Source organism: Pleurodeles waltl, chromosome 4_2 (assembly GCF_031143425.1).
Source record: "Pleurodeles waltl isolate 20211129_DDA chromosome 4_2, aPleWal1.hap1.20221129, whole genome shotgun sequence".
NCBI lineage: Eukaryota > Metazoa > Chordata > Amphibia > Caudata > Salamandridae > Pleurodeles > Pleurodeles waltl.
The window spans coordinates 1,012,014,814-1,012,039,856 of record NC_090443.1 but is presented as its reverse complement, the minus strand read 5'-3'; the positions used below and the strand labels follow the sequence as shown (position 1 = coordinate 1,012,039,856).

Below are 25,043 nucleotides of genomic sequence, written 5' to 3'. Positions count from 1 at the left end.
AGTGTCGGTTGGTATCCTTCCACATTGTTTTAAGATGAATTGAAGATGAAAGTTAGTAGACACTGGATAGTTCAGTGAGTGGCACAGCAGACTTTTAATATGAGTGTCCAGGTTTGAAGTTCCTGTTCAGGCAGTGTGTTATGTTTAAGAAGATGCACTCTTGAAGTTTCCACTGCTTGATGAATAATGATATTACATTAAGGGAATTGCAAAACCTTCTTATATGGAGTTGTTAAACTCCTTGCTGTTTTATCTGTGCTATGCCTTTTGAGTCGACTTAACACTTAACCAACTGCATTGTATGGTTTGACATGTTGAATATCATTTTTGCTATTCAATGCTCAACATAAATCCAGGATCATAGATTCCTAACAACTTCATAAAGTTGATGAGCAGCTGCTAGCTCATTATTTTATTTGATCATTTCTGTCCGACCTCCTAAAAAGATTGGCTCTGTGGCACAATGGATAGTGCTTTGGCTTTCAAGAGTAATGTAAAGAAGGCATTCAAAAGTTGTGGTTTGAATCCCACCAGAGGCAATGTTGTCCTACATTTCTTTTATAATGAATTGAAATTGCAATAAATAATGCAGCTTCTTCTTGCTCTGAAATCATTCACCAAAATGGCCTTTGAAAGAAGCCCTTTTTTCAACCGACACCACTTGATATAGAAAATATTGTATAATCTACATATAAGAGGAAATTGACAGGTAGACTGAGTAAAATATAATGTATTAGGCAGTAAGAGTTTTTGGTCCTTTCTTAATTGTGTATTGTCAATGAAGAAGCATGAATTCCGAATCAGCAGAAAATGAGATGGTACAAATTTCAGGACTTAAAGAGATAAAATATAATGCTGAGATGTCAAAAGCTTGAATATCAATTCATGATAAAACTCTACATATTGATTATCAATATATGTAATGATAATAATAAATGATTGTCAGTAAATGTAAGGTTGGTATCCTTCCAAATTGTTTTAATGTGATTTGAAGATTAGAGTAAGCAGAGCCTGGATAGCTCAGTCGGTAGAGCATCAGACTTTTAATCTGAGGGTCCAGGGTTCACGTCCCTGTGCAGGCGGGGTGCTATGTTTAAGAAGAAGTACTCTTTTAGTTTCTATTGCATGATGAACAAGATATTACATTGACAGAATTGCAAAACCTTCTTAAATGGAGTTTTTTAAATTGTCAAGATTTTATCCGTCAGAGGCCTTTTGAGTAGACTTATCCAACTGTATCATGTAGTTTGGCATGTTGAATATCTTTTTCCCCATGCAATGCTCAAACATGTAACCATAGATTATAGTATCCTATCAACTTTGTAAAGTTGATCATCAGTTGCTTGCTCATTATTTTATTTCAGAATTTCTGAAAAGTTTCTTGGTGCAGGTTGGCTCTGTGGCGCAATGGATAGCGCATTGGACTTCTAGGAAAATGGTTAAAAAAGGCATTCAAAGGCGGTGGGTTCGAATCCCACCAGAGTCAATATTATTGCTCAATTTCTTTCATAACGAATTGAAATAGCAATAAACAATGCAGCTTCAGCTTCACCCAAAATCATTTACCAAAATAGCCTTTGAAAGAAGGCCTGTTTTAAACAAAGAGTGCTTGAATAGAAAACATTGTATAATCAATATGCAAGAGGAAATTGTCAGGTGTACTGATGAAAATATAATTTACTAGATAGTAGGAGTTTCGGCCCTTTCTCAATTGTATACTGTCACTGAAGAAGCATGAATTCTAAGTCAGCAGAAAATGAGATAGTACATATTTCAGGACTTAAAATAGATGACATTTAATGCTGAGGTTTCAAAAGTTTGAAATATCAGTTCACTATCAAACGCTACATAATGCTTGTCAATATATGCAATCATATTCATAAATATAGTGTCGGTTGGAATCCATCCACATTGTTTTTAAGATGAATTGAAGATGAAAGTTAGTAGACACTGGATAGTTCAGTGAGTGGCACAGCAGACTTTTAATATGAGTGTCCAGGTTTGAAGTTCCTGTTCAGGCAGTGTGTTATGTTTAAGAAGATGCACTCTTGAAGTTTCCACTGCTTGATGAATAAGATATTACATTAAGGGAATTGCAAAACCTTCTTATATGGAGTTGTTAAACTCCTTGCTGTTTTATCTGTGCTATGCCTTTTGAGTCGACTTAACACTTAACCAACTGCATTGTATGGTTTGACATGTTGAATATCATTTTTGCTATTCAATGCTCAACATAAATCCAGGATCATAGATTCCTAACAACTTCATAAAGTTGATGAGCAGCTGCTAGCTCATTATTTTATTTGATCATTTCTGTCCGACCTCCTAAAAAGATTGGCTCTGTGGCACAATGGATAGTGCTTTGGCTTTCAAGAGTAATGTAAAGAAGGCATTCAAAAGTTGTGGTTTTGAATCCACCAGAGGCAATGTTGTCCTACATTTCTTTTATAATGAATTGAAATTTGCAATAAATAATGCAGCTTCTTCTTGCTCTGAAATCATTCACCAAAATGGCCTTTGAAAGAAGCCCTTTTTTCAACCGACACCCACTTTGAATAGAAAATATTGTATAATCTACATATAAGAGGAAATTGACAGGTAGACTGAGTAAAATATAATGTATTAGGCAGTAAGAGTTTTTGGTCCTTTCTTAATTGTGTATTGTCAATGAAGAAGCATGAATTCCGAATCAGCAGAAAATGAGATGGTACAAATTTCAGGACTTAAAGAGATAAAATATAATGCTGAGATGTCAAAGCTTGAAATATCAATTCATGATAAAACTCTACATATTGATTATCAATATATGTAATGATAATAATAAATGATTGTCAGTAAATGTAAGGTTGGTATCCTTCCAAATTGTTTTAATGTGATTTGAAGATTAGAGTAAGCAGAGCCTGGATAGCTCAGTCGGTAGAGCATCAGACTTTTAATCTGAGGGTCCAGGGTTCACGTCCCTGTGCAGGCGGGGTGCTATGTTTAAGAAGAAGTACTCTTTTAGTTTCTATTGCATGATGAACAAGATATTACATTGACAGAATTGCAAAACCTTCTTAAATGGAGTTTTTTAAATTGTCAAGATTTTATCCGTCAGAGGCTTTTGAGTAGACTTATCCAACTGTATCATGTAGTTTGGCATGTTGAATATCTTTTTCCCCATGCAAGCTCAACATGTAACCATGATTATAGTATCCTATCAACTTTGTAAAGTTGATCATCAGTTGCTTGCTCATTATTTTATTTCAGAATTTCTGAAAAGTTTCTTGGTGCAGGTTGGCTCTGTGGCGCAATGGATAGCGCATTGGACTTCTAGGAAAATGTTAAAAAAGGCATTCAAAGGCTGTGGGTTCGAATCCCACCAGAGTCAATATTATTGCTCAATTTCTTTCATAACGAATTGAAATAGCAATAAACAATGCAGCTTCAGCTTCACCCAAAATCATTACCAAAATAGCCTTTGAAAGAAGGCCTGTTTTAAACAAAGAGTGCTTGAATAGAAAACATTGTATAATCAATATGCAAGAGGAAATTGTCAGGTGTACTGATGAAAATATAATTTTACTAGATAGTAGGAGTTTCGGCCCTTTCTCAAATGTATACTGTCACTGAAGAAGCATGAATTCTAAGTCAGCAGAAAATGAGATAGTACATATTTCAGGACTTAAAATAGATGACATTTAATGCTGAGGTTTCAAAAGTTTGAAATATCAGTTCACTATCAAACGCTACATAATGCTTGTCAATATATGCAATCATATTCATAATATAGTGTCGGTTGGTATCCTTCCACATTGTTTTAAGATGAATTGAAGATGAAAGTTAGTAGACACTGGATAGTTCAGTGAGTGGCACAGCAGACTTTTAATATGAGTGTCCAGGTTTGAAGTTCCTGTTCAGGCAGTGTGTTATGTTTAAGAAGATGCACTCTTGAAGTTTCCACTGCTTGATGAATAAGATATTACATTAAGGGAATTGCAAAACCTTCTTATATGGAGTTGTTAAACTCCTTGCTGTTTTATCTGTGCTATGCCTTTTGAGTCGACTTAACACTTAACCAACTGCATTGTATGGTTTGACATGTTGAATATCATTTTTGCTATTCAATGCTCAACATAAATCCAGGATCATAGATTCCTACCAACTTCATAAAGTTGATGAGCAGCTGCTAGCTCATTATTTTATTTGATCATTTCTGTCCGACCTCCTAAAAAGATTGGCTCTGTGGCACAATGGATAGTGCTTTGGCTTTCAAGAGTAATGTAAAGAAGGCATTCAAAAGTTGTGGTTTTGAATCCCACCAGAGGCAATGTTGTCCTACATTTCTTTTATAATGAATTGAAATTGCAATAAATAATGCAGCTTCTTCTTGCTCTGAAATCATTCACCAAAATGGCCTTTGAAAGAAGCCCTTTTTTCAACCGACACCACTTGAATAGAAAATATTGTATAATCTACATATAAGAGGAAATTGACAGGTAGACTGAGTAAAATATAATGTATTAGGCAGTAAGAGTTTTGGTCCTTTCTTAATTGTGTATTGTCAATGAAGAAGCATGAATTCCGAATCAGCAGAAAATGAGATGGTACAAATTTCAGGACTTAAAGAGATAAAATATAATGCTGAGATGTCAAAAGCTGAAATATCAATTCATGATAAAACTCTACATATTGATTATCAATATATGTAATGATAATAATAAATGATTGTCAGTAAATGTAAGGTTGGTATCCTTCCAAATTGTTTTAATGTGATTTGAAGATTAGAGTAAGCAGAGCCTGGATAGCTCAGTCGGTTAGAGCATCAGACTTTTAATCTGAGGGTCCAGGGTTCACGTCCCTGTGCAGGCGGGGTGCTATGTTTAAGAAGAAGTACTCTTTTAGTTTCTATTGCATGATGAACAAGATATTACATTGACAGAATTGCAAAACCTTCTTAAATGGAGTTTTTTAAATTGTCAAGATTTTATCCGTCAGAGGCCTTTTGAGTAGACTTATCCAACTGTATCATGTAGTTTGGCATGTTGAATATCTTTTTCCCCATGCAATGCTCAACATGTAACCATGATTATAGTATCCTATCAACTTTGTAAAGTTGATCATCAGTTGCTTGCTCATTATTTTATTTCAGAATTTCTGAAAAGTTTCTTGGTGCAGGTTGGCTCTGTGGCGCAATGGATAGCGCATTGGACTTCTAGGAAAATGTTAAAAAAGGCATTCAAAGGCTGTGGGTTCGAATCCCACCAGAGTCAATATTATTGCTCAATTTCTTTCATAACGAATTGAAATAGCAATAAACAATGCAGCTTCAGCTTCACCCAAAATCATTTACCAAAATAGCCTTTGAAAGAAGGCCTGTTTTAAACAAAGAGTGCTTGAATAGAAAACATTGTATAATCAATATGCAAGAGGAAATTGTCAGGTGTACTGATGAAAATATAATTTACTAGATAGTAGGAGTTTCGGCCCTTTCTCAATTGTATACTGTCACTGAAGAAGCATGAATTCTAAGTCAGCAGAAAATGAGATAGTACATATTTCAGGACTTAAAATAGATGACATTTAATGCTGAGGTTTCAAAAGTTTGAAATATCAGTTCACTATCAAACGCTACATAATGCTTGTCAATATATGCAATCATATTCATAAATATAGTGTCGGTTGGAATCCTTCCACATTGTTTTAAGATGAATTGAAGATGAAAGTTAGTAGACACTGGATAGTTCAGTGAGTGGCACAGCAGACTTTTAATATGAGTGTCCAGGTTTGAAGTTCCTGTTCAGGCAGTGTGTTATGTTTAAGAAGATGCACTCTTGAAGTTTCCACTGCTTGATGAATAAGATATTACATTAAGGGAATTGCAAAACCTTCTTATATGGAGTTGTTAAACTCCTTGCTGTTTTATCTGTGCTATGCCTTTTGAGTCGACTTAACACTTAACCAACTGCATTGTATGGTTTGACATGTTGAATATCATTTTTGCTATTCAATGCTCAACATAAATCCAGGATCATAGATTCCTAACAACTTCATAAAGTTGATGAGCAGCTGCTAGCTCATTATTTTATTTGATCATTTCTGTCCGACCTCCTAAAAAGATTGGCTCTGTGGCACAATGGATAGTGCTTTGGCTTTCAAGAGTAATGTAAAGAAGGCATTCAAAAGTTGTGGTTTTGAATCCCACCAGAGGCAATGTTGTCCTACATTTCTTTTATAATGAATTGAAATTGCAATAAATAATGCAGCTTCTTCTTGCTCTGAAATCATTCACCAAAATGGCCTTTGAAAGAAGCCCTTTTTTCAACCGACACCACTTGAATAGAAAATATTGTATAATCTACATATAAGAGGAAATTGACAGGTAGACTGAGTAAAATATAATGTATTAGGCAGTAAGAGTTTTTGGTCCTTTCTTAATTGTGTATTGTCAATGAAGAAGCATGAATTCCGAATCAGCAGAAAATGAGATGGTACAAATTTCAGGACTTAAAGAGATAAAATATAATGCTGAGATGTCAAAAGCTTGAAATATCAATTCATGATAAAACTCTACATATTGATTATCAATATATGTAATGATAATAATAAATGATTGTCAGTAAATGTAAGGTTGGTATCCTTCCAAATTGTTTTAATGTGATTTGAAGATTAGAGTAAGCAGAGCCTGGATAGCTCAGTCGGTAGAGCATCAGACTTTTAATCTGAGGGTCCAGGGTTCACGTCCCTGTGCAGGCGGGGTGCTATGTTTAAGAAGAAGTACTCTTTTAGTTTCTATTGCATGATGAACAAGATATTACATTGACAGAATTGCAAAACCTTCTTAAATGGAGTTTTTTAAATTGTCAAGATTTTATCCGTCAGAGGCCTTTTGAGTAGACTTATCCAACTGTATCATGTAGTTTGGCATGTTGAATATCTTTTTCCCCATGCAATGCTCAACATGTAACCATGATTATAGTATCCTATCAACTTTGTAAAGTTGATCATCAGTTGCTTGCTCATTATTTTATTTCAGAATTTCTGAAAAGTTTCTTGGTGCAGGTTGGCTCTGTGGCGCAATGGATAGCGCATTGGACTTCTAGGAAAATGTTAAAAAAGGCATTCAAAGGCTGTGGGTTCGAATCCCACCAGAGTCAATATTATTGCTCAATTTCTTTCATAACGAATTGAAATAGCAATAAACAATGCAGCTTCAGCTTCACCCAAAATCATTTACCAAAATAGCCTTTGAAAGAAGGCCTGTTTTAAACAAAGAGTGCTTGAATAGAAAACATTGTATAATCAATATGCAAGAGGAAATTGTCAGGTGTACTGATGAAAATATAATTTACTAGATAGTAGGAGTTTCGGCCCTTTCTCAAATGTATACTGTCACTGAAGAAGCATGAATTCTAAGTCAGCAGAAAATGAGATAGTACATATTTCAGGACTTAAAATAGATGACATTTAATGCTGAGGTTTCAAAAGTTTGAAATATCAGTTCACTATCAAACGCTACATAATGCTTGTCAATATATGCAATCATATTCATAAATATAGTGTCGGTTGGAATCCTTCCACATTGTTTTAAGATGAATTGAAGATGAAAGTTAGTAGACACTGGATAGTTCAGTGAGTGGCACAGCAGACTTTTAATATGAGTGTCCAGGTTTGAAGTTCCTGTTCAGGCAGTGTGTTATGTTTAAGAAGATGCACTCTTGAAGTTTCCACTGCTTGATGAATAAGATATTACATTAAGGGAATTGCAAAACCTTCTTATATGGAGTTGTTAAACTCCTTGCTGTTTTATCTGTGCTATGCCTTTTGAGTCGACTTAACACTTAACCAACTGCATTGTATGGTTTGACATGTTGAATATCATTTTTGCTATTCAATGCTCAACATAAATCCAGGATCATAGATTCCTAACAACTTCATAAAGTTGATGAGCAGCTGCTAGCTCATTATTTTATTTGATCATTTCTGTCCGACCTCCTAAAAAGATTGGCTCTGTGGCACAATGGATAGTGCTTTGGCTTTCAAGAGTAATGTAAAGAAGGCATTCAAAAGTTGTGGTTTTGAATCCCACCAGAGGCAATGTTGTCCTACATTTCTTTTATAATGAATTGAAATTGCAATAAATAATGCAGCTTCTTCTTGCTCTGAAATCATTCACCAAAATGGCCTTTGAAAGAAGCCCTTTTTTCAACCGACACCACTTGAATAGAAAATATTGTATAATCTACATATAAGAGGAAATTGACAGGTAGACTGAGTAAAATATAATGTATTAGGCAGTAAGAGTTTTTGGTCCTTTCTTAATTGTGTATTGTCAATGAAGAAGCATGAATTCCGAATCAGCAGAAAATGAGATGGTACAAATTTCAGGACTTAAAGAGATAAAATATAATGCTGAGATGTCAAAAGCTTGAAATATCAATTCATGATAAAACTCTACATATTGATTATCAATATATGTAATGATAATAATAAATGATTGTCAGTAAATGTAAGGTTGGTATCCTTCCAAATTGTTTTAATGTGATTTGAAGATTAGAGTAAGCAGAGCCTGGATAGCTCAGTCGGTAGAGCATCAGACTTTTAATCTGAGGGTCCAGGGTTCACGTCCCTGTGCAGGCGGGGTGCTATGTTTAAGAAGAAGTACTCTTTTAGTTTCTATTGCATGATGAACAAGATATTACATTGACAGAATTGCAAAACCTTCTTAAATGGAGTTTTTTAAATTGTCAAGATTTTATCCGTCAGAGGCCTTTTGAGTAGACTTATCCAACTGTATCATGTAGTTTGGCATGTTGAATATCTTTTTCCCCATGCAATGCTCAACATGTAACCATGATTATAGTATCCTATCAACTTTGTAAAGTTGATCATCAGTTGCTTGCTCATTATTTTATTTCAGAATTTCTGAAAAGTTTCTTGGTGCAGGTTGGCTCTGTGGCGCAATGGATAGCGCATTGGACTTCTAGGAAAATGTTAAAAAAGGCATTCAAAGGCTGTGGGTTCGAATCCCACCAGAGTCAATATTATTGCTCAATTTCTTTCATAACGAATTGAAATAGCAATAAACAATGCAGCTTCAGCTTCACCCAAAATCATTTACCAAAATAGCCTTTGAAAGAAGGCCTGTTTTAAACAAAGAGTGCTTGAATAGAAAACATTGTATAATCAATATGCAAGAGGAAATTGTCAGGTGTACTGATGAAAATATAATTTACTAGATAGTAGGAGTTTCGGCCCTTTCTCAATTGTATACTGTCACTGAAGAAGCATGAATTCTAAGTCAGCAGAAAATGAGATAGTACATATTTCAGGACTTAAAATAGATGACATTTAATGCTGAGGTTTCAAAAGTTTGAAATATCAGTTCACTATCAAACGCTACATAATGCTTGTCAATATATGCAATCATATTCATAAATATAGTGTCGGTTGGAATCCTTCCACATTGTTTTAAGATGAATTGAAGATGAAAGTTAGTAGACACTGGATAGTTCAGTGAGTGGCACAGCAGACTTTTAATATGAGTGTCCAGGTTTGAAGTTCCTGTTCAGGCAGTGTGTTATGTTTAAGAAGATGCACTCTTGAAGTTTCCACTGCTTGATGAATAAGATATTACATTAAGGGAATTGCAAAACCTTCTTATATGGAGTTGTTAAACTCCTTGCTGTTTTATCTGTGCTATGCCTTTTGAGTCGACTTAACACTTAACCAACTGCATTGTATGGTTTGACATGTTGAATATCATTTTTGCTATTCAATGCTCAACATAAATCCAGGATCATAGATTCCTAACAACTTCATAAAGTTGATGAGCAGCTGCTAGCTCATTATTTTATTTGATCATTTCTGTCCGACCTCCTAAAAAGATTGGCTCTGTGGCACAATGGATAGTGCTTTGGCTTTCAAGAGTAATGTAAAGAAGGCATTCAAAAGTTGTGGTTTTGAATCCCACCAGAGGCAATGTTGTCCTACATTTCTTTTATAATGAATTGAAATTGCAATAAATAATGCAGCTTCTTCTTGCTCTGAAATCATTCACCAAAATGGCCTTTGAAAGAAGCCCTTTTTTCAACCGACACCACTTGAATAGAAAATATTGTATAATCTACATATAAGAGGAAATTGACAGGTAGACTGAGTAAAATATAATGTATTAGGCAGTAAGAGTTTTTGGTCCTTTCTTAATTGTGTATTGTCAATGAAGAAGCATGAATTCCGAATCAGCAGAAAATGAGATGGTACAAATTTCAGGACTTAAAGAGATAAAATATAATGCTGAGATGTCAAAAGCTTGAAATATCAATTCATGATAAAACTCTACATATTGATTATCAATATATGTAATGATAATAATAAATGATTGTCAGTAAATGTAAGGTTGGTATCCTTCCAAATTGTTTTAATGTGATTTGAAGATTAGAGTAAGCAGAGCCTGGATAGCTCAGTCGGTAGAGCATCAGACTTTTAATCTGAGGGTCCAGGGTTCACGTCCCTGTGCAGGCGGGGTGCTATGTTTAAGAAGAAGTACTCTTTTAGTTTCTATTGCATGATGAACAAGATATTACATTGACAGAATTGCAAAACCTTCTTAAATGGAGTTTTTTAAATTGTCAAGATTTTATCCGTCAGAGGCCTTTTGAGTAGACTTATCCAACTGTATCATGTAGTTTGGCATGTTGAATATCTTTTTCCCCATGCAATGCTCAACATGTAACCATGATTATAGTATCCTATCAACTTTGTAAAGTTGATCATCAGTTGCTTGCTCATTATTTTATTTCAGAATTTCTGAAAAGTTTCTTGGTGCAGGTTGGCTCTGTGGCGCAATGGATAGCGCATTGGACTTCTAGGAAAATGTTAAAAAAGGCATTCAAAGGCTGTGGGTTCGAATCCCACCAGAGTCAATATTATTGCTCAATTTCTTTCATAACGAATTGAAATAGCAATAAACAATGCAGCTTCAGCTTCACCCAAAATCATTTACCAAAATAGCCTTTGAAAGAAGGCCTGTTTTAAACAAAGAGTGCTTGAATAGAAAACATTGTATAATCAATATGCAAGAGGAAATTGTCAGGTGTACTGATGAAAATATAATTTACTAGATAGTAGGAGTTTCGGCCCTTTCTCAATTGTATACTGTCACTGAAGAAGCATGAATTCTAAGTCAGCAGAAAATGAGATAGTACATATTTCAGGACTTAAAATAGATGACATTTAATGCTGAGGTTTCAAAAGTTTGAAATATCAGTTCACTATCAAACGCTACATAATGCTTGTCAATATATGCAATCATATTCATAAATATAGTGTCGGTTGGAATCCTTCCACATTGTTTTAAGATGAATTGAAGATGAAAGTTAGTAGACACTGGATAGTTCAGTGAGTGGCACAGCAGACTTTTAATATGAGTGTCCAGGTTTGAAGTTCCTGTTCAGGCAGTGTGTTATGTTTAAGAAGATGCACTCTTGAAGTTTCCACTGCTTGATGAATAAGATATTACATTAAGGGAATTGCAAAACCTTCTTATATGGAGTTGTTAAACTCCTTGCTGTTTTATCTGTGCTATGCCTTTTGAGTCGACTTAACACTTAACCAACTGCATTGTATGGTTTGACATGTTGAATATCATTTTTGCTATTCAATGCTCAACATAAATCCAGGATCATAGATTCCTAACAACTTCATAAAGTTGATGAGCAGCTGCTAGCTCATTATTTTATTTGATCATTTCTGTCCGACCTCCTAAAAAGATTGGCTCTGTGGCACAATGGATAGTGCTTTGGCTTTCAAGAGTAATGTAAAGAAGGCATTCAAAAGTTGTGGTTTTGAATCCCACCAGAGGCAATGTTGTCCTACATTTCTTTTATAATGAATTGAAATTGCAATAAATAATGCAGCTTCTTCTTGCTCTGAAATCATTCACCAAAATGGCCTTTGAAAGAAGCCCTTTTTTCAACCGACACCACTTGAATAGAAAATATTGTATAATCTACATATAAGAGGAAATTGACAGGTAGACTGAGTAAAATATAATGTATTAGGCAGTAAGAGTTTTTGGTCCTTTCTTAATTGTGTATTGTCAATGAAGAAGCATGAATTCCGAATCAGCAGAAAATGAGATGGTACAAATTTCAGGACTTAAAGAGATAAAATATAATGCTGAGATGTCAAAAGCTTGAAATATCAATTCATGATAAAACTCTACATATTGATTATCAATATATGTAATGATAATAATAAATGATTGTCAGTAAATGTAAGGTTGGTATCCTTCCAAATTGTTTTAATGTGATTTGAAGATTAGAGTAAGCAGAGCCTGGATAGCTCAGTCGGTAGAGCATCAGACTTTTAATCTGAGGGTCCAGGGTTCACGTCCCTGTGCAGGCGGGGTGCTATGTTTAAGAAGAAGTACTCTTTTAGTTTCTATTGCATGATGAACAAGATATTACATTGACAGAATTGCAAAACCTTCTTAAATGGAGTTTTTTAAATTGTCAAGATTTTATCCGTCAGAGGCCTTTTGAGTAGACTTATCCAACTGTATCATGTAGTTTGGCATGTTGAATATCTTTTTCCCCATGCAATGCTCAACATGTAACCATGATTATAGTATCCTATCAACTTTGTAAAGTTGATCATCAGTTGCTTGCTCATTATTTTATTTCAGAATTTCTGAAAAGTTTCTTGGTGCAGGTTGGCTCTGTGGCGCAATGGATAGCGCATTGGACTTCTAGGAAAATGTTAAAAAAGGCATTCAAAGGCTGTGGGTTCGAATCCCACCAGAGTCAATATTATTGCTCAATTTCTTTCATAACGAATTGAAATAGCAATAAACAATGCAGCTTCAGCTTCACCCAAAATCATTTACCAAAATAGCCTTTGAAAGAAGGCCTGTTTTAAACAAAGAGTGCTTGAATAGAAAACATTGTATAATCAATATGCAAGAGGAAATTGTCAGGTGTACTGATGAAAATATAATTTACTAGATAGTAGGAGTTTCGGCCCTTTCTCAATTGTATACTGTCACTGAAGAAGCATGAATTCTAAGTCAGCAGAAAATGAGATAGTACATATTTCAGGACTTAAAATAGATGACATTTAATGCTGAGGTTTCAAAAGTTTGAAATATCAGTTCACTATCAAACGCTACATAATGCTTGTCAATATATGCAATCATATTCATAAATATAGTGTCGGTTGGAATCCTTCCACATTGTTTTAAGATGAATTGAAGATGAAAGTTAGTAGACACTGGATAGTTCAGTGAGTGGCACAGCAGACTTTTAATATGAGTGTCCAGGTTTGAAGTTCCTGTTCAGGCAGTGTGTTATGTTTAAGAAGATGCACTCTTGAAGTTTCCACTGCTTGATGAATAAGATATTACATTAAGGGAATTGCAAAACCTTCTTATATGGAGTTGTTAAACTCCTTGCTGTTTTATCTGTGCTATGCCTTTTGAGTCGACTTAACACTTAACCAACTGCATTGTATGGTTTGACATGTTGAATATCATTTTTGCTATTCAATGCTCAACATAAATCCAGGATCATAGATTCCTAACAACTTCATAAAGTTGATGAGCAGCTGCTAGCTCATTATTTTATTTGATCATTTCTGTCCGACCTCCTAAAAAGATTGGCTCTGTGGCACAATGGATAGTGCTTTGGCTTTCAAGAGTAATGTAAAGAAGGCATTCAAAAGTTGTGGTTTTGAATCCCACCAGAGGCAATGTTGTCCTACATTTCTTTTATAATGAATTGAAATTGCAATAAATAATGCAGCTTCTTCTTGCTCTGAAATCATTCACCAAAATGGCCTTTGAAAGAAGCCCTTTTTTCAACCGACACCACTTGAATAGAAAATATTGTATAATCTACATATAAGAGGAAATTGACAGGTAGACTGAGTAAAATATAATGTATTAGGCAGTAAGAGTTTTTGGTCCTTTCTTAATTGTGTATTGTCAATGAAGAAGCATGAATTCCGAATCAGCAGAAAATGAGATGGTACAAATTTCAGGACTTAAAGAGATAAAATATAATGCTGAGATGTCAAAAGCTTGAAATATCAATTCATGATAAAACTCTACATATTGATTATCAATATATGTAATGATAATAATAAATGATTGTCAGTAAATGTAAGGTTGGTATCCTTCCAAATTGTTTTAATGTGATTTGAAGATTAGAGTAAGCAGAGCCTGGATAGCTCAGTCGGTAGAGCATCAGACTTTTAATCTGAGGGTCCAGGGTTCACGTCCCTGTGCAGGCGGGGTGCTATGTTTAAGAAGAAGTACTCTTTTAGTTTCTATTGCATGATGAACAAGATATTACATTGACAGAATTGCAAAACCTTCTTAAATGGAGTTTTTTAAATTGTCAAGATTTTATCCGTCAGAGGCCTTTTGAGTAGACTTATCCAACTGTATCATGTAGTTTGGCATGTTGAATATCTTTTTCCCCATGCAATGCTCAACATGTAACCATGATTATAGTATCCTATCAACTTTGTAAAGTTGATCATCAGTTGCTTGCTCATTATTTTATTTCAGAATTTCTGAAAAGTTTCTTGGTGCAGGTTGGCTCTGTGGCGCAATGGATAGCGCATTGGACTTCTAGGAAAATGTTAAAAAAGGCATTCAAAGGCTGTGGGTTCGAATCCCACCAGAGTCAATATTATTGCTCAATTTCTTTCATAACGAATTGAAATAGCAATAAACAATGCAGCTTCAGCTTCACCCAAAATCATTTACCAAAATAGCCTTTGAAAGAAGGCCTGTTTTAAACAAAGAGTGCTTGAATAGAAAACATTGTATAATCAATATGCAAGAGGAAATTGTCAGGTGTACTGATGAAAATATAATTTACTAGATAGTAGGAGTTTCGGCCCTTTCTCAAATGTATACTGTCACTGAAGAAGCATGAATTCTAAGTCAGCAGAAAATGAGATAGTACATATTTCAGGACTTAAAATAGATGACATTTAATGCTGAGGTTTCAAAAGTTTGAAATATCAGTTCACTATCAAACGCTACATAATGCTTGTCAATATATGCAATCATATTCATAAATATAGTGTCGGTTGGTATCCTTCCACATTGTTTTAAGATGAATTGAAGATGAAAGTTAGTAGACACTGGATAGTTCAGTGAGTGGCACAGCAGACTTTTAATATGAGTGTCCAGGTTTGAAGTTCCTGTTCAAGCAGTGTGTTATGTTTAAGAAGATGCACTCTTGAAGTTTCCACTGCTTGATGAATAAGATATTACATTAAGGGAATTGCAAAACCTTCTTATATGGAGTTGTTAAACTCCTTGCTGTTTTATCTGTGCTATGCCTTTTGAGTCGACTTAACACTTAACCAACTGCATTGTATGGTTTGACATGTTGAATATCATTTTTGCTATTCAATGCTCAACATAAATCCAGGATCATAGATTCCTACCAACTTCATAAAGTTGATGAGCAGCTGCTAGCTCATTATTTTATTTGATCATTTCTGTCCGACCTCCTAAAAAGATTGGCTCTGTGGCACAATGGATAGTGCTTTGGCTTTCAAGAGTAATGTAAAGAAGGCATTCAAAAGTTGTGGTTTTGAATCCCACCAGAGGCAATGTTGTCCTACATTTCTTTTATAATGAATTGAAATTGCAATAAATAATGCAGCTTCTTCTTGCTCTGAAATCATTCACCAAAATGGCCTTTGAAAGAAGCCCTTTTTTCAACCGACACCACTTGAATAGAAAATATTGTATAATCTACATATAAGAGGAAATTGACAGGTAGACTGAGTAAAATATAATGTATTAGGCAGTAAGAGTTTTTGGTCCTTTCTTAATTGTGTATTGTCAATGAAGAAGCATGAATTCCGAATCAGCAGAAAATGAGATGGTACAAATTTCAGGACTTAAAGAGATAAAATATAATGCTGAGATGTCAAAAGCTTGAAATATCAATTCATGATAAAACTCTACATATTGATTATCAATATATGTAATGATAATAATAAATGATTGTCAGTAAATGTAAGGTTGGTATCCTTCCAAATTGTTTTAATGTGATTTGAAGATTAGAGTAAGCAGAGCCTGGATAGCTCAGTCGGTAGAGCATCAGACTTTTAATCTGAGGGTCCAGGGTTCACGTCCCTGTGCAGGCGGGGTGCTATGTTTAAGAAGAAGTACTCTTTTAGTTTCTATTGCATGATGAACAAGATATTACATTGACAGAATTGCAAAACCTTCTTAAATGGAGTTTTTTAAATTGTCAAGATTTTATCCGTCAGAGGCCTTTTGAGTAGACTTATCCAACTGTATCATGTAGTTTGGCATGTTGAATATCTTTTTCCCCATGCAATGCTCAACATGTAACCATGATTATAGTATCCTATCAACTTTGTAAAGTTGATCATCAGTTGCTTGCTCATTATTTTATTTCAGAATTTCTGAAAAGTTTCTTGGTGCAGGTTGGCTCTGTGGCGCAATGGATAGCGCATTGGACTTCTAGGAAAATGTTAAAAAAGGCATTCAAAGGCTGTGGGTTCGAATCCCACCAGAGTCAATATTATTGCTCAATTTCTTTCATAACGAATTGAAATAGCAATAAACAATGCAGCTTCAGCTTCACCCAAAATCATTTACCAAAATAGCCTTTGAAAGAAGGCCTGTTTTAAACAAAGAGTGCTTGAATAGAAAACATTGTATAATCAATATGCAAGAGGAAATTGTCAGGTGTACTGATGAAAATATAATTTACTAGATAGTAGGAGTTTCGGCCCTTTCTCAATTGTATACTGTCACTGAAGAAGCATGAATTCTAAGTCAGCAGAAAATGAGATAGTACATATTTCAGGACTTAAAATAGATGACATTTAATGCTGAGGTTTCAAAAGTTTGAAATATCAGTTCACTATCAAACGCTACATAATGCTTGTCAATATATGCAATCATATTCATAAATATAGTGTCGGTTGGAATCCTTCCACATTGTTTTAAGATGAATTGAAGATGAAAGTTAGTAGACACTGGATAGTTCAGTGAGTGGCACAGCAGACTTTTAATATGAGTGTCCAGGTTTGAAGTTCCTGTTCAGGCAGTGTGTTATGTTTAAGAAGATGCACTCTTGAAGTTTCCACTGCTTGATGAATAAGATATTACATTAAGGGAATTGCAAAACCTTCTTATATGGAGTTGTTAAACTCCTTGCTGTTTTATCTGTGCTATGCCTTTTGAGTCGACTTAACACTTAACCAACTGCATTGTATGGTTTGACATGTTGAATATCATTTTTGCTATTCAATGCTCAACATAAATCCAGGATCATAGATTCCTAACAACTTCATAAAGTTGATGAGCAGCTGCTAGCTCATTATTTTATTTGATCATTTCTGTCCGACCTCCTAAAAAGATTGGCTCTGTGGCACAATGGATAGTGCTTTGGCTTTCAAGAGTAATGTAAAGAAGGCATTCAAAAGTTGTGGTTTTGAATCCCACCAGAGGCAATGTTGTCCTACATTTCTTTTATAATGAATTGAAATTGCAATAAATAATGCAGCTTCTTCTTGCTCTGAAATCATTCACCAAAATGGCCTTTGAAAGAAGCCCTTTTTTCAACCGACACCACTTGAATAGAAAATATTGTATAATCTACATATAAGAGGAAATTGACAGGTAGACTGAGTAAAATATAATGTATTAGGCAGTAAGAGTTTTTGGTCCTTTCTTAATTGTGTATTGTCAATGAAGAAGCATGAATTCCGAATCAGCAGAAAATGAGATGGTACAAATTTCAGGACTTAAAGAGATAAAATATAATGCTGAGATGTCAAAAGCTTGAAATATCAATTCATGATAAAACTCTACATATTGATTATCAATATATGTAATGATAATAATAAATGATTGTCAGTAAATGTAAGGTTGGTATCCTTCCAAATTGTTTTAATGTGATTTGAAGATTAGAGTAAGCAGAGCCTGGATAGCTCAGTCGGTAGAGCATCAGACTTTTAATCTGAGGGTCCAGGGTTCACGTCCCTGTGCAGGCGGGGTGCTATGTTTAAGAAGAAGTACTCTTTTAGTTTCTATTGCATGATGAACAAGATATTACATTGACAGAATTGCAAAACCTTCTTAAATGGAGTTTTTTAAATTGTCAAGATTTTATCCGTCAGAGGCCTTTTGAGTAGACTTATCCAACTGTATCATGTAGTTTGGCATGTTGAATATCTTTTTCCCCATGCAATGCTCAACATGTAACCATGATTATAGTATCCTATCAACTTTGTAAAGTTGATCATCAGTTGCTTGCTCATTATTTTATTTCAGAATTTCTGAAAAGTTTCTTGGTGCAGGTTGGCTCTGTGGCGCAATGGATAGCGCATTGGACTTCTAGGAAAATGTTAAAAAAGGCATTCAAAGGCTGTGGGTTCGAATCCCACCAGAGTCAATATTATTGCTCAATTTCTTTCATAACGAATTGAAATAGCAATAAACAATGCAGCTTCAGCTTCACCCAAAATCATTTACCAAAATAGCCTTTGAAAGAAGGCCTGTTTTAAACAAAGAGTGCTTGAATAGAAAACATTGTATAATCAATATGCAAGAGGAAATTGTCAGGTGTACTGATGAAAATATAATTTACTAGATAGTAGGAGTTTCGGCCCTTTCTCAAATGTATACTGTCACTGAAGAAGCATGAATTCTAAGTCAGCAGAAAATGAGATAGTACATATTTCAGGACTTAAAATAGATGACATTTAATGCTGAGGTTTCAAAAGTTTGAAATATCAGTTCACTATCAAACGCTACATAATGCTTGTCAATATATGCAATCATATTCATAAATATAGTGTCGGTTGGTATCCTTCCACATTGTTTTAAGATGAATTGAAGATGAAAGTTAGTAGACACTGGATAGTTCAGTGAGTGGCACAGCAGACTTTTAATATGAGTGTCCAGGTTTGAAGTTCCTGTTCAAGCAGTGTGTTATGTTTAAGAAGATGCACTCTTGAAGTTTCCACTGCTTGATGAATAAGATATTACATTAAGGGAATTGCAAAACCTTCTTATATGGAGTTGTTAAACTCCTTGCTGTTTTATCTGTGCTATGCCTTTTGAGTCGACTTAACACTTAACCAACTGCATTGTATGGTTTGACATGTTGAATATCATTTTTGCTATTCAATGCTCAACATAAATCCAGGATCATAGATTCCTACCAACTTCATAAAGTTGATGAGCAGCTGCTAGCTCATTATTTTATTTGATCATTTCTGTCCGACCTCCTAAAAAGATTGGCTCTGTGGCACAATGGATAGTGCTTTGGCTTTCAAGAGTAATGTAAAGAAGGCATTCAAAAGTTGTGGTTTTGAATCCCACCAGAGGCAATGTTGTCCTACATTTCTTTTATAATGAATTGAAATTGCAATAAATAATGCAGCTTCTTCTTGCTCTGAAATCATTCACCAAAATGGCCTTTGAAAGAAGCCCTTTTTTCAACCGACACCACTTGAATAGAAAATATTGTATAATCTACATATAAGAGGAAATTGACAGGTAGACTGAGTAAAATATAATGTATTAGGCAGTAAGAGTTTTTGGTCCTTTCTTAATTGTGTATTGTCAATGAAGAAGCATGAATTCCGAATCAGCAGAAAATGAGATGGTACAAATTTCAGGACTTAAAGAGATAAAATATAATGCTGAGATGTCAAAAGCTTGAAATATCAATTCATGATAAAACTCTACATATTGATTATCAATATATGTAATGATAATAATAAATGATTGTCAGTAAATGTAAGGTTGGTATCCTTCCAAATTGTTTTAATGTGATTTGAAGATTAGAGTAAGCAGAGCCTGGATAGCTCAGTCGGTAGAGCATCAGACTTTTAATCTGAGGGTCCAGGGTTCACGTCCCTGTGCAGGCGGGGTGCTATGTTTAAGAAGAAGTACTCTTTTAGTTTCTATTGCATGATGAACAAGATATTACATTGACAGAATTGCAAAACCTTCTTAAATGGAGTTTTTTAAATTGTCAAGATTTTATCCGTCAGAGGCCTTTTGAGTAGACTTATCCAACTGTATCATGTAGTTTGGCATGTTGAATATCTTTTTCCCCATGCAATGCTCAACATGTAACCATGATTATAGTATCCTATCAACTTTGTAAAGTTGATCATCAGTTGCTTGCTCATTATTTTATTTCAGAATTTCTGAAAAGTTTCTTGGTGCAGGTTGGCTCTGTGGCGCAATGGATAGCGCATTGGACTTCTAGGAAAATGTTAAAAAAGGCATTCAAAGGCTGTGGGTTCGAATCCCACCAGAGTCAATATTATTGCTCAATTTCTTTCATAACGAATTGAAATAGCAATAAACAATGCAGCTTCAGCTTCACCCAAAATCATTTACCAAAATAGCCTTTGAAAGAAGGCCTGTTTTAAACAAAGAGTGCTTGAATAGAAAACATTGTATAATCAATATGCAAGAGGAAATTGTCAGGTGTACTGATGAAAATATAATTTACTAGATAGTAGGAGTTTCGGCCCTTTCTCAATTGTATACTGTCACTGAAGAAGCATGAATTCTAAGTCAGCAGAAAATGAGATAGTACATATCTCAGGACTTAAAATAGATGACATTTAATGCTGAGGTTTCAAAAGTTTGAAATATCAGTTCACTATCAAACGCTACATAATGCTTGTCAATATATGCAATCATATTCATAAATGTAGTGTCGGTTGGTATCCTTCCACATTGTTTTAAGATGAATTGAAGATGAAAGTTAGTAGACACTGGATAGTTCAGTGAGTGGCACAGCAGACTTTTAATATGAGTGTCCAGGTTTGAAGTTCCTGTTCAGGCAGTGTGTTATGTTTAAGAAGATGCACTCTTGAAGTTTCCACTGCTTGATGAATAAGATATTACATTAAGGGAATTGCAAAACCTTCTTATATGGAGTTGTTAAACTCCTTGCTGTTTTATCTGTGCTATGCCTTTTGAGTCGACTTAACACTTAACCAACTGCATTGTATGGTTTGACATGTTGAATATCATTTTTGCTATTCAATGCTCAACATAAATCCAGGATCATAGATTCCTACCAACTTCATAAAGTTGATGAGCAGCTGCTAGCTCATTATTTTATTTGATCATTTCTGTCCGACCTCCTAAAAAGATTGGCTCTGTGGCACAATGGATAGTGCTTTGGCTTTCAAGAGTAATGTAAAGAAGGCATTCAAAAGTTGTGGTTTTGAATCCCACCAGAGGCAATGTTGTCCTACATTTCTTTTATAATGAATTGAAATTGCAATAAATAATGCAGCTTCTTCTTGCTCTGAAATCATTCACCAAAATGGCCTTTGAAAGAAGCCCTTTTTTCAACCGACACCACTTGAATAGAAAATATTGTATAATCTACATATAAGAGGAAATTGACAGGTAGACTGAGTAAAATATAATGTATTAGGCAGTAAGAGTTTTTGGTCCTTTCTTAATTGTGTATTGTCAATGAAGAAGCATGAATTCCGAATCAGCAGAAAATGAGATGGTACAAATTTCAGGACTTAAAGAGATAAAATATAATGCTGAGATGTCAAAAGCTTGAAATATCAATTCATGATAAAACTCTACATATTGATTATCAATATATGTAATGATAATAATAAATGATTGTCAGTAAATGTAAGGTTGGTATCCTTCCAAATTGTTTTAATGTGATTTGAAGATTAGAGTAAGCAGAGCCTGGATAGCTCAGTCGGTAGAGCATCAGACTTTTAATCTGAGGGTCCAGGGTTCACGTCCCTGTGCAGGCGGGGTGCTATGTTTAAGAAGAAGTACTCTTTTAGTTTCTATTGCATGATGAACAAGATATTACATTGACAGAATTGCAAAACCTTCTTAAATGGAGTTTTTTAAATTGTCAAGATTTTATCCGTCAGAGGCCTTTTGAGTAGACTTATCCAACTGTATCATGTAGTTTGGCATGTTGAATATCTTTTTCCCCATGCAATGCTCAACATGTAACCATGATTATAGTATCCTATCAACTTTGTAAAGTTGATCATCAGTTGCTTGCTCATTATTTTATTTCAGAATTTCTGAAAAGTTTCTTGGTGCAGGTTGGCTCTGTGGCGCAATGGATAGCGCATTGGACTTCTAGGAAAATGTTAAAAAAGGCATTCAAAGGCTGTGGGTTCGAATCCCACCAGAGTCAATATTATTGCTCAATTTCTTTCATAACGAATTGAAATAGCAATAAACAATGCAGCTTCAGCTTCACCCAAAATCATTTACCAAAATAGCCTTTGAAAGAAGGCCTGTTTTAAACAAAGAGTGCTTGAATAGAAAACATTGTATAATCAATATGCAAGAGGAAATTGTCAGGTGTACTGATGAAAATATAATTTACTAGATAGTAGGAGTTTCGGCCCTTTCTCAATTGTATACTGTCACTGAAGAAGCATGAATTCTAAGTCAGCAGAAAATGAGATAGTACATATTTCAGGACTTAAAATAGATGACATTTAATGCTGAGGTTTCAAAAGTTTGAAATATCAGTTCACTATCAAACGCTACATAATGCTTGTCAATATATGCAATCATATTCATAAATATAGTGTCGGTTGGAATCCTTCCACATTGTTTTAAGATGAATTGAAGATGAAAGTTAGTAGACACTGGATAGTTCAGTGAGTGGCACAGCAGACTTTTAATATGAGTGTCCAGGTTTGAAGTTCCTGTTCAGGCAGTGTGTTATGTTTAAGAAGATGCACTCTTGAAGTTTCCACTGCTTGATGAATAAGATATTACATTAAGGGAATTGCAAAACCTTCTTATATGGAGTTGTTAAACTCCTTGCTGTTTTATCTGTGCTATGCCTTTTGAGTCGACTTAACACTTAACCAACTGCATTGTATGGTTTGACATGTTGAATATCATTTTTGCTATTCAATGCTCAACATAAATCCAGGATCATAGATTCCTACCAACTTCATAAAGTTGATGAGCAGCTGCTAGCTCATTATTTTATTTGATCATTTCTGTCCGACCTCCTAAAAAGATTGGCTCTGTGGCACAATGGATAGTGCTTTGGCTTTCAAGAGTAATGTAAAGAAGGCATTCAAAAGTTGTGGTTTTGAATCCCACCAGAGGCAATGTTGTCCTACATTTCTTTTATAATGAATTGAAATTGCAATAAATAATGCAGCTTCTTCTTGCTCTGAAATCATTCACCAAAATGGCCTTTGAAAGAAGCCCTTTTTTCAACCGACACCACTTGAATAGAAAATATTGTATAATCTACATATAAGAGGAAATTGACAGGTAGACTGAGTAAAATATAATGTATTAGGCAGTAAGAGTTTTTGGTCCTTTCTTAATTGTGTATTGTCAATGAAGAAGCATGAATTCCGAATCAGCAGAAAATGAGATGGTACAAATTTCAGGACTTAAAGAGATAAAATATAATGCTGAGATGTCAAAAGCTTGAAATATCAATTCATGATAAAACTCTACATATTGATTATCAATATATGTAATGATAATAATAAATGATTGTCAGTAAATGTAAGGTTGGTATCCTTCCAAATTGTTTTAATGTGATTTGAAGATTAGAGTAAGCAGAGCCTGGATAGCTCAGTCGGTAGAGCATCAGACTTTTAATCTGAGGGTCCAGGGTTCACGTCCCTGTGCAGGCGGGGTGCTATGTTTAAGAAGAAGTACTCTTTTAGTTTCTATTGCATGATGAACAAGATATTACATTGACAGAATTGCAAAACCTTCTTAAATGGAGTTTTTTAAATTGTCAAGATTTTATCCGTCAGAGGCCTTTTGAGTAGACTTATCCAACTGTATCATGTAGTTTGGCATGTTGAATATCTTTTTCCCCATGCAATGCTCAACATGTAACCATGATTATAGTATCCTATCAACTTTGTAAAGTTGATCATCAGTTGCTTGCTCATTATTTTATTTCAGAATTTCTGAAAAGTTTCTTGGTGCAGGTTGGCTCTGTGGCGCAATGGATAGCGCATTGGACTTCTAGGAAAATGTTAAAAAAGGCATTCAAAGGCTGTGGGTTCGAATCCCACCAGAGTCAATATTATTGCTCAATTTCTTTCATAACGAATTGAAATAGCAATAAACAATGCAGCTTCAGCTTCACCCAAAATCATTTACCAAAATAGCCTTTGAAAGAAGGCCTGTTTTAAACAAAGAGTGCTTGAATAGAAAACATTGTATAATCAATATGCAAGAGGAAATTGTCAGGTGTACTGATGAAAATATAATTTACTAGATAGTAGGAGTTTCGGCCCTTTCTCAATTGTATACTGTCACTGAAGAAGCATGAATTCTAAGTCAGCAGAAAATGAGATAGTACATATTTCAGGACTTAAAATAGATGACATTTAATGCTGAGGTTTCAAAAGTTTGAAATATCAGTTCACTATCAAACGCTACATAATGCTTGTCAATATATGCAATCATATTCATAAATATAGTGTCGGTTGGAATCCTTCCACATTGTTTTAAGATGAATTGAAGATGAAAGTTAGTAGACACTGGATAGTTCAGTGAGTGGCACAGCAGACTTTTAATATGAGTGTCCAGGTTTGAAGTTCCTGTTCAGGCAGTGTGTTATGTTTAAGAAGATGCACTCTTGAAGTTTCCACTGCTTGATGAATAAGATATTACATTAAGGGAATTGCAAAACCTTCTTATATGGAGTTGTTAAACTCCTTGCTGTTTTATCTGTGCTATGCCTTTTGAGTCGACTTAACACTTAACCAACTGCATTGTATGGTTTGACATGTTGAATATCATTTTTGCTATTCAATGCTCAACATAAATCCAGGATCATAGATTCCTAACAACTTCATAAAGTTGATGAGCAGCTGCTAGCTCATTATTTTATTTGATCATTTCTGTCCGACCTCCTAAAAAGATTGGCTCTGTGGCACAATGGATAGTGCTTTGGCTTTCAAGAGTAATGTAAAGAAGGCATTCAAAAGTTGTGGTTTTGAATCCCACCAGAGGCAATGTTGTCCTA

General features: G+C 34.7%; 26 non-coding genes across 26 annotated transcripts; all 26 read left to right on the top strand.

Annotated features, from left to right (window-relative positions):
* The first annotated feature begins 1,009 nt into the window (after positions 1-1,009).
* TRNAK-UUU (transfer RNA lysine (anticodon UUU)) lies at positions 1,010-1,082 on the top strand. The gene has a single exon. It is a non-coding gene; the product is annotated as a tRNA-Lys (tRNA).
* Positions 1,083-1,393: 311 nt separating this feature from the next.
* TRNAR-UCU (transfer RNA arginine (anticodon UCU)) lies at positions 1,394-1,486 on the top strand. Its single transcript has 2 exons — positions 1,394-1,430; positions 1,451-1,486. It is a non-coding gene; the product is annotated as a tRNA-Arg (tRNA).
* Positions 1,487-2,898: 1,412 nt separating this feature from the next.
* TRNAK-UUU (transfer RNA lysine (anticodon UUU)) lies at positions 2,899-2,971 on the top strand. Its single transcript has one exon. It is a non-coding gene; the product is annotated as a tRNA-Lys (tRNA).
* Positions 2,972-3,278: 307 nt separating this feature from the next.
* TRNAR-UCU (transfer RNA arginine (anticodon UCU)) lies at positions 3,279-3,370 on the top strand. Its single transcript is given in 2 exon segments — positions 3,279-3,315; positions 3,335-3,370. It is a non-coding gene; the product is annotated as a tRNA-Arg (tRNA).
* A 1,407-nt stretch (positions 3,371-4,777) lies between these two features.
* TRNAK-UUU (transfer RNA lysine (anticodon UUU)) lies at positions 4,778-4,851 on the top strand. The gene has a single exon. It is a non-coding gene; the product is annotated as a tRNA-Lys (tRNA).
* A 309-nt stretch (positions 4,852-5,160) lies between these two features.
* On the top strand, positions 5,161-5,252 carry TRNAR-UCU (transfer RNA arginine (anticodon UCU)). Its single transcript is given in 2 exon segments — positions 5,161-5,197; positions 5,217-5,252. It is a non-coding gene; the product is annotated as a tRNA-Arg (tRNA).
* A 1,410-nt stretch (positions 5,253-6,662) lies between these two features.
* Positions 6,663-6,735, top strand: TRNAK-UUU (transfer RNA lysine (anticodon UUU)). Its single transcript has one exon. It is a non-coding gene; the product is annotated as a tRNA-Lys (tRNA).
* A 309-nt stretch (positions 6,736-7,044) lies between these two features.
* On the top strand, positions 7,045-7,136 carry TRNAR-UCU (transfer RNA arginine (anticodon UCU)). The gene is given in 2 exon segments: positions 7,045-7,081; positions 7,101-7,136. It is a non-coding gene; the product is annotated as a tRNA-Arg (tRNA).
* A 1,410-nt stretch (positions 7,137-8,546) lies between these two features.
* Positions 8,547-8,619, top strand: TRNAK-UUU (transfer RNA lysine (anticodon UUU)). Its single transcript has one exon. It is a non-coding gene; the product is annotated as a tRNA-Lys (tRNA).
* Positions 8,620-8,928: 309 nt separating this feature from the next.
* On the top strand, positions 8,929-9,020 carry TRNAR-UCU (transfer RNA arginine (anticodon UCU)). The gene is given in 2 exon segments: positions 8,929-8,965; positions 8,985-9,020. It is a non-coding gene; the product is annotated as a tRNA-Arg (tRNA).
* A 1,410-nt stretch (positions 9,021-10,430) lies between these two features.
* TRNAK-UUU (transfer RNA lysine (anticodon UUU)) lies at positions 10,431-10,503 on the top strand. The gene has a single exon. It is a non-coding gene; the product is annotated as a tRNA-Lys (tRNA).
* A 309-nt stretch (positions 10,504-10,812) lies between these two features.
* Positions 10,813-10,904, top strand: TRNAR-UCU (transfer RNA arginine (anticodon UCU)). The gene is given in 2 exon segments: positions 10,813-10,849; positions 10,869-10,904. It is a non-coding gene; the product is annotated as a tRNA-Arg (tRNA).
* Positions 10,905-12,314: 1,410 nt separating this feature from the next.
* Positions 12,315-12,387, top strand: TRNAK-UUU (transfer RNA lysine (anticodon UUU)). Its single transcript has one exon. It is a non-coding gene; the product is annotated as a tRNA-Lys (tRNA).
* A 309-nt stretch (positions 12,388-12,696) lies between these two features.
* Positions 12,697-12,788, top strand: TRNAR-UCU (transfer RNA arginine (anticodon UCU)). The gene is given in 2 exon segments: positions 12,697-12,733; positions 12,753-12,788. It is a non-coding gene; the product is annotated as a tRNA-Arg (tRNA).
* A 1,410-nt stretch (positions 12,789-14,198) lies between these two features.
* TRNAK-UUU (transfer RNA lysine (anticodon UUU)) lies at positions 14,199-14,271 on the top strand. Its single transcript has one exon. It is a non-coding gene; the product is annotated as a tRNA-Lys (tRNA).
* Positions 14,272-14,580: 309 nt separating this feature from the next.
* TRNAR-UCU (transfer RNA arginine (anticodon UCU)) lies at positions 14,581-14,672 on the top strand. Its single transcript is given in 2 exon segments — positions 14,581-14,617; positions 14,637-14,672. It is a non-coding gene; the product is annotated as a tRNA-Arg (tRNA).
* Positions 14,673-16,082: 1,410 nt separating this feature from the next.
* Positions 16,083-16,155, top strand: TRNAK-UUU (transfer RNA lysine (anticodon UUU)). Its single transcript has one exon. It is a non-coding gene; the product is annotated as a tRNA-Lys (tRNA).
* Positions 16,156-16,464: 309 nt separating this feature from the next.
* On the top strand, positions 16,465-16,556 carry TRNAR-UCU (transfer RNA arginine (anticodon UCU)). The gene is given in 2 exon segments: positions 16,465-16,501; positions 16,521-16,556. It is a non-coding gene; the product is annotated as a tRNA-Arg (tRNA).
* Positions 16,557-17,966: 1,410 nt separating this feature from the next.
* TRNAK-UUU (transfer RNA lysine (anticodon UUU)) lies at positions 17,967-18,039 on the top strand. Its single transcript has one exon. It is a non-coding gene; the product is annotated as a tRNA-Lys (tRNA).
* Positions 18,040-18,348: 309 nt separating this feature from the next.
* On the top strand, positions 18,349-18,440 carry TRNAR-UCU (transfer RNA arginine (anticodon UCU)). The gene is given in 2 exon segments: positions 18,349-18,385; positions 18,405-18,440. It is a non-coding gene; the product is annotated as a tRNA-Arg (tRNA).
* A 1,410-nt stretch (positions 18,441-19,850) lies between these two features.
* Positions 19,851-19,923, top strand: TRNAK-UUU (transfer RNA lysine (anticodon UUU)). The gene has a single exon. It is a non-coding gene; the product is annotated as a tRNA-Lys (tRNA).
* A 309-nt stretch (positions 19,924-20,232) lies between these two features.
* Positions 20,233-20,324, top strand: TRNAR-UCU (transfer RNA arginine (anticodon UCU)). The gene is given in 2 exon segments: positions 20,233-20,269; positions 20,289-20,324. It is a non-coding gene; the product is annotated as a tRNA-Arg (tRNA).
* A 1,410-nt stretch (positions 20,325-21,734) lies between these two features.
* Positions 21,735-21,807, top strand: TRNAK-UUU (transfer RNA lysine (anticodon UUU)). Its single transcript has one exon. It is a non-coding gene; the product is annotated as a tRNA-Lys (tRNA).
* Positions 21,808-22,116: 309 nt separating this feature from the next.
* TRNAR-UCU (transfer RNA arginine (anticodon UCU)) lies at positions 22,117-22,208 on the top strand. Its single transcript is given in 2 exon segments — positions 22,117-22,153; positions 22,173-22,208. It is a non-coding gene; the product is annotated as a tRNA-Arg (tRNA).
* A 1,410-nt stretch (positions 22,209-23,618) lies between these two features.
* Positions 23,619-23,691, top strand: TRNAK-UUU (transfer RNA lysine (anticodon UUU)). Its single transcript has one exon. It is a non-coding gene; the product is annotated as a tRNA-Lys (tRNA).
* Positions 23,692-24,000: 309 nt separating this feature from the next.
* Positions 24,001-24,092, top strand: TRNAR-UCU (transfer RNA arginine (anticodon UCU)). Its single transcript is given in 2 exon segments — positions 24,001-24,037; positions 24,057-24,092. It is a non-coding gene; the product is annotated as a tRNA-Arg (tRNA).
* Positions 24,093-25,043: the final 951 nt, after the last annotated feature.